The sequence below is a fragment of the Crocuta crocuta genome, unplaced genomic scaffold (assembly GCF_008692635.1).
Source record: "Crocuta crocuta isolate KB4526 unplaced genomic scaffold, BGI_CrCroc_1.0 scaffold112, whole genome shotgun sequence".
Lineage (NCBI taxonomy): Eukaryota > Metazoa > Chordata > Mammalia > Carnivora > Hyaenidae > Crocuta > Crocuta crocuta.
The window spans coordinates 5,693,336-5,699,796 of NW_027528818.1; positions in this window are offsets into that span (position 1 = coordinate 5,693,336).

Consider the following 6,461-nt stretch of genomic DNA (forward strand, 5'->3'; position numbering starts at 1 on the left):
CGCCAAAAAAAAAAAAAAAAAAAAAAGAACACAGATTCAAAAATTCACAACAAAATCTAGCAACCTGAATTCAACAATACATAAAGGATCATACAGCTTATCAACTGGGATTTATTCCAGGGCTACAAGGATGGCTCAACATCTGTAAGTCAATCAACATAGTATAACACATTAAAAGAATACAGGATAAAAATCATTTGATCGTATCAATAAATGCAAAAAAGGCATTTGACAAAATTCAGCACCCATTTATGATAAAAAACTCTCAACAAAGTGGATTTATGCCAGTAGAGCTGTCCATTCAGCCTAAGCCTAATTTAACACTAGACTACTGTGGTTTTTTGCTTGTTTATTTTTAAATTTTATGTAAGTGTAACATATGTACATGAAAATGCACAAATCTTAATAGTCAGCTTTATATGCAGTCAGGTCCTGAGATAGAGCTCGGTCAGCTCTCAAGAAGCCCTTCTCGTTCCTCCCAGCCCCTGCCTCCTCAGGTAGAACCATGACCCTGACCGAATTCTAACTCTAACAGTCCATTTTGCCTATTTCACAACTTGCATACAAAAGAGAATCACACACTGCATACTCTTTCATGTCATTTTTGTTACTCAACCCTGTGTTTGTGACAGCCAACCATGTGGTGTGTAATTATAGTTCATTGACTTTTGCTCTCATTATTATAGGTATCCTGTTGCTTAAACCTGTGGGATTTATATATCCCTTCTACTGGTCAGGGCACTTGAGTGGTCTGGTGTGTGACCACATGCATAGTGTTGCTGTGAACATTCTAGCACATGCCAGATCATATTTTTAAAATATTTTAAAAATTGATGCAGGACCGCCCTTCATTGATTGCTCTGAATCACTTTATCAGGGAGACAATTCACTCTCAAGATTCACAACATTTTTGGAGTTATAATACCCTATTTTTATTCCATTAGGCACATACTTCCTCCCAAAATGATGTATGGCATAGATTTTTAAAAAATAAAATTAACTCAGGGTGCCTGGGTGGTTCAGTCGGTTAAGCAACTGATTTTGGCTCACAATTCGTGGACTGGAGCCCCTCTATCAGGTTCTCTGCCGTCAACACAGAGTCCCCTTTGGATCCTCTGTCTCCCTCTCTTTCTGCCCCTCCCCTGCTCATGCTCTCTCTTGCCCTCTCTCAAAAATAAATAAACATTTAAAATTTTTTAAATTAAATTAACCTGGTATACGGATCCAAAAAAGGAGGGGGGGGGGTGGTTTTCTGGGTGGCTCAGCAGGTTAAGCATCTGACTCTTTTTTTTTTTTTTTAAATATTTTATTTATTTCTGAGAGAGAGAGAGACAGTGTGAGCAGGGGAGGGTCAGAGAGAGGAAGACACAGAATCTGAAGCAGGCTCCAGGCTTTGAGCTAGCTGTCAGCACAGAGCCTGACGTGGAGCTCGAACCCACAAACCGTGAGATCATGACCTGAGCCGAAGTCGGACGCTTAACCGACTGAGCCACCCAGGCGCCCCTTAAGCATCTGACTCTTGATCTCAGCTCAGGTCTTGATCTCACAGTCCTGAGTTCAAGCTCCAAGTCAAACTCTGTGCTGGACATAAAGCCTACTTCAAAACAACAACAACAACAACAACAATAACAAAAACAAAGCCCTTAACCTATGAGGAATATGCCTCAACATAATAAAAGCCATATATGACAACTTCACAGCTAACATTATACTTAATAGCATAAAGCTGAAAGCTTTTCCCTTAAAATCATAACAAGACACACACACACACTCACACACACACACACACAATGAAACACTACTCAATTATAAAAAAAGAATGAAATCTTGCCATTTGCAATAACACAGACAGACTTCAAAGTGTTATGCTCAGTGAAATACGTCAGAGAAAGACAAATGCCAAATGATTTCATTTATATCTGGAACCTGAAAAACAAAACAAAACAATGAATGAACAAAACAAAACTTACAGATACAGAGAACATATCAGTGGTTGCCAGAGGGGAAAGGGATTGGCAGGTGGATGAAATGAGTGAAGGGGATGAAGATGTACAAACTTCCAGTTATACAATAAATATGGAATGTACAGCTTGGGGACTGTAGTCAATAATATTATATTGCAGATTTGAAAGTTGCTAAGAAAATAAATCTTAAAATTTCTCATCATAAGAAAAAATATGGCAGCTTGGTATGGAGACAGATGGTAAATATATTTGATATGGTTATCGTTTCACAATGGGGACAACGGTCAAAGTATTATGTCGTACATTCGAAACTAATACAATGTTATATCTCAATTATACTTCAGTTTTTAAAAAAGAGTAAATTAGTGTCACTCTTGTCAAGCACAAATACGACTTTCACAATTGTCATAGTCATAAAACAATTAATACACATTCAGGATGAAAGTTAAACATTTTGTCTCTGCAGCACGGCCCTACCCTACGCTCTTCTATTCAAATACCACTCAGTGTATCTCAGGCAGCCGAATAAAGACAATTCATTCTTTCTTTTCTTTCTTCCTTTCTTTTAAAATTCCTTTCTTTCTTTTCACTATTTTTTTCTTCTTCTCTCCTTTAATTCAACAAATGAGTATTGGGCATCACCAAGACAGACACATCCCCTGGTCTCATGGGGTTACATCCGGTCAATGATTGAAACAAACTGGATACTCAGCCCAGACATTTATGTCAATGCCAGTTTGTTTGGGTTTTTTTAAAATAACAACTGGCATCTCAATATATTTCTCAAAAGCAGTTCAAAAAATATTTTATGTCAAGACACCAAACAACAAAAGTGAAAACAAAACACACACAGTAAACCCCAATACTTCTCATGTATTATCACACTAATTTCACTGGAAGATTTTTGCATGACAGCCAAGGCCAGAGAGTAGCATGTGTGGCTTTTATTTTTCAGTAGTTTCTCTTCTGGTTCTGTAGGCCATTTATGATATTTATCTTGCCCGTGAGTTTTATAGACATAGTTCGGATTGAGTCAACACAAGTAGGTAGATCAGATATGTGGGGAGGAATATCTGTTTTCATCTATCTATACACTTATTTATGTTTGTGATTAATTGATTTATATATGTGGGTATTTCCACATTGGGGGCATAAACTACAACTGTTAGCTCTTCTTGATGGCTAGACCCCTTAATTATGATATAACACCCTTCTTCATCTCTTGGTACAGCCTTTGTTTTAAAATCTAGTTTGTCTGGGGGCGCCTGGGTGGCTCAGTTGGTTAAGTGGTAGGCTGGCTCAGGTCATGATCTCATGGCTTGTGGTTGTGGGTTCAAGCCCTACGTCAGGCTCTGTGCTGACAGTTCAGAGCCTGAAAGCTGCTTCAGAATCTGTGTGTGTGTGTCTCTCTCTCTCTGCCCCTCTCCCACTCACTTCTCTCTCTCTCTCTCTCTCTCTCAAAAATAAATGAATATTTTAAAAACTAAAAAAAATAAAATCTAGTTTGTCTGGTCTAAGTATGACTACTCTGGCTTTCTTTTGACTTCCAGTAGCACGATAGATGGTTCTCCATCCCTCACTTTCAATCTGCAGGTGTCCTCAGGTCTAAAATGAGTCTCTTGTAGGCAGCATACAGATGGATCTTGTTTTTTTTATCCCTTCTGATACCCTATGTCTTTTGATTGGGCCATTTAGTCCATTTATATTCAGAGGGATTATTGAAAGATAAGGATTTAGTGTCAGTGTGTGATCTGTAGGTTTCATGCTTGTGGTGATGCCTCTGGTCCTTTGTAGTCTTTGCTGTTTTCCACTCACAGAGTCCCCCTTAGGAACTCTCGCAGGGCTGGTTTAGTGGTCATGCACTCCTTTAGCTTTTGTTTGGGAAACCCTTTGTCTCTCCTTCTATTCTGAATGACAGTCTTGCTGAATAAAGGATTCTTAGCTGCATATTATTCCTATTCAGCACATTGAAGATTTCCTGCCACTCCCTTCTGGCCTGCCCAGTTTCAGTGGACAGGTCTGCTACGACCCTTATATGTCTGCCCTTGTAGGTTAAATCCTGTTTGTCCCTAGCTGCCATCATAATTCTCTCTTTATCTTTGCATTTTGCCAGTTTCGCTATGATGTGTCATGGTGTTGACCTGTTTTTGTTGACTTTGAAGGGAGTTCTCTGCGACTCCTGGACTTGGATGTTTGTTTCCTTCCCCAGATTAAGGAAGTTCTCAGCTATAATTTATTCAAATAAAATTTCTGCCCCTTTCTCTCTCTTCTTCTTCTTCTAGAATTCCTATGATATGGATATTATTTCATTTCATCGAATCACTTAGGTCTCTGATTTGCCCCTCATGGTCTAGTAATTTCCTTTCCCTCTTTTTCTCAGCTTCATAATTTTCCATAGTTTTATCTTCTATTTTACCTATTCTCTCCTTTGCTTCTTCCATCCCTACTGCATCTAGTTTATTTTGCATCTCATTTACAGCATTTCTCAATTCATAGGGACATTTTCGTAGGTCCTTGATCTCTGCAGCAATAGATTCTCTGCCATCTTCTATGCTTTTTTCAAGCCCAGCTATTTGTCCAATGGGTATTATTCTAAATTCTTGTTCAGATATATTGTTTATATCTNATTTCATTTCATCGAATCACTTAGGTCTCTGATTTGCCCCTCATGGTCTAGTAATTTCCTTTCCCTCTTTTTCTCAGCTTCATAATTTTCCATAGTTTTATCTTCTATTTTACCTATTCTCTCCTTTGCTTCTTCCATCCTTACTGCATCTAGTTTATTTTGCATCTCATTTACAGCATTTCTCAATTCATAGGGACATTTTCGTAGGTCCTTGATCTCTGCAGCAATAGATTCTCTGCCATCTTCTATGCTTTTTTCAAGCCCAGCTATTTGTCCAATGGGTATTATTCTAAATTCTTGTTCAGATATATTGTTTATATCTGCTTTGAGCAATTCTCTGGCTGTCATTTCTTCCTGGAATTTCTTTTGAGGAGAATTCTTCCACTTCATCATTTTGGCTAGGTTTCTGTCTTTTACCCGTTTTAATAGCTTGCTTTGTGTCCTGCACTTGCAAGTGCTATTATATTAAAAAGGGGTCCTGAACCCTGTCCAGAACCTTGCACTTCAGGAAGTGTTTTTTGGGGTGTGTTGAGTACACTCCGTTGTTGTGCATTTGGCTGCTTTATCTCACTGCTCATAGTGGTGGATTGGTCCTTCTACCAGGCGTNATCTCTGCAGCAATAGATTCTCTGCTGGCTTCTATGCTTTTTTCAAGCCCAGCTATTTGTCCAATGGGTATTATTCTAAATTCTTGTTCAGATATATTGTTTATATCTGCTTTGAGCAATTCTCTGGCTGTCATTTCTTCCTGGAATTTCTTTTGAGGAGAATTCTTCCACTTCATCATTTTGGCTAGGTTTCTGTCTTTTACCCGTTTTAATAGCTTGCTTTGTGTCCTGCACTTGCAAGTGCTATTATATTAAAAAGGGGTCCTGAACCCTGTCCAGAACCTTGCACTTCAGGAAGTGTTTTTTGGGGTGTGTTGAGTACACTCCGTTGTTGTGCATTTGGCTGCTTTATCTCACTGCTCATAGTGGTGGATTGGTCCTTCTACCAGGCGTGCTTTGATTTGTTCGTTGAAGTAACCCTGCAAAAAAGGAAGGAAAGGGGAGAAGGGAAACCTTTTCCTGTACAAAGAGAGAAATGAAAGGGGCAATAAATAAATCAATAATAAAAATAAAATTAATTAATTAAAAAAATAAAAGACCAAGCCAAGAATCAAAGAAAGTATAAGGCTTACTCCAGAGAGCAAAAGAGAGAAAAATGAAGAATAATGAGATACAGAAAAGGTGTAAAGTAAAAACAGAGCAAAAATGCGGGAAGAGGAGGGTGGAAAGAAAAAGAAGGGAAAAGAGAAGGAAAGAAAAGAGGAAGAAAACAGACTAACATCAAGCGGCAGGGTTTGGTGTGAGCGGCTCCTGCTTCCACCGGGCCCGCTGCCCTGTTCCCTGAAGCCCCCCGTGCTGGTGATGGGGAGAAAACTGGCAACAACCCAGTCCCTCCTCCCCAGACCCAGTGTCCCAAACCACACTGTTCAGGCCATCCTCCCAGAGTATGCAGCCGGCTTGCCCTGCTCCACAGCGTCCTGTGCCTACTAGGTGCTCCGCTAGGATTCAAAACCCAGTGTCTTAAAGTATCTTGCACGGGGCGAACCCAGCTCTGGAATAGTGCCCGGCTGACAAAGGGCCTCTGGTTGGTGCCTGCANCTATCCGGAGAAAGTCAGACAACCCTGATAAGTACGATCTTTAGCTCGTAAGGCTGTTTGCAAAGTAGAAACTAGCTCTCTCTGTATTTCTCATTTCCCGATCCGAGATCCAGAGAGGTCTTTCTCTTGTCCAAATGAAATCCCATAGTCTCTCTTTCTCTTCCTTTTGTTTCTCCATTGAAGGAAGAAGTTCCCACCCCAGCCACCCAGCCCCATGCCCACACT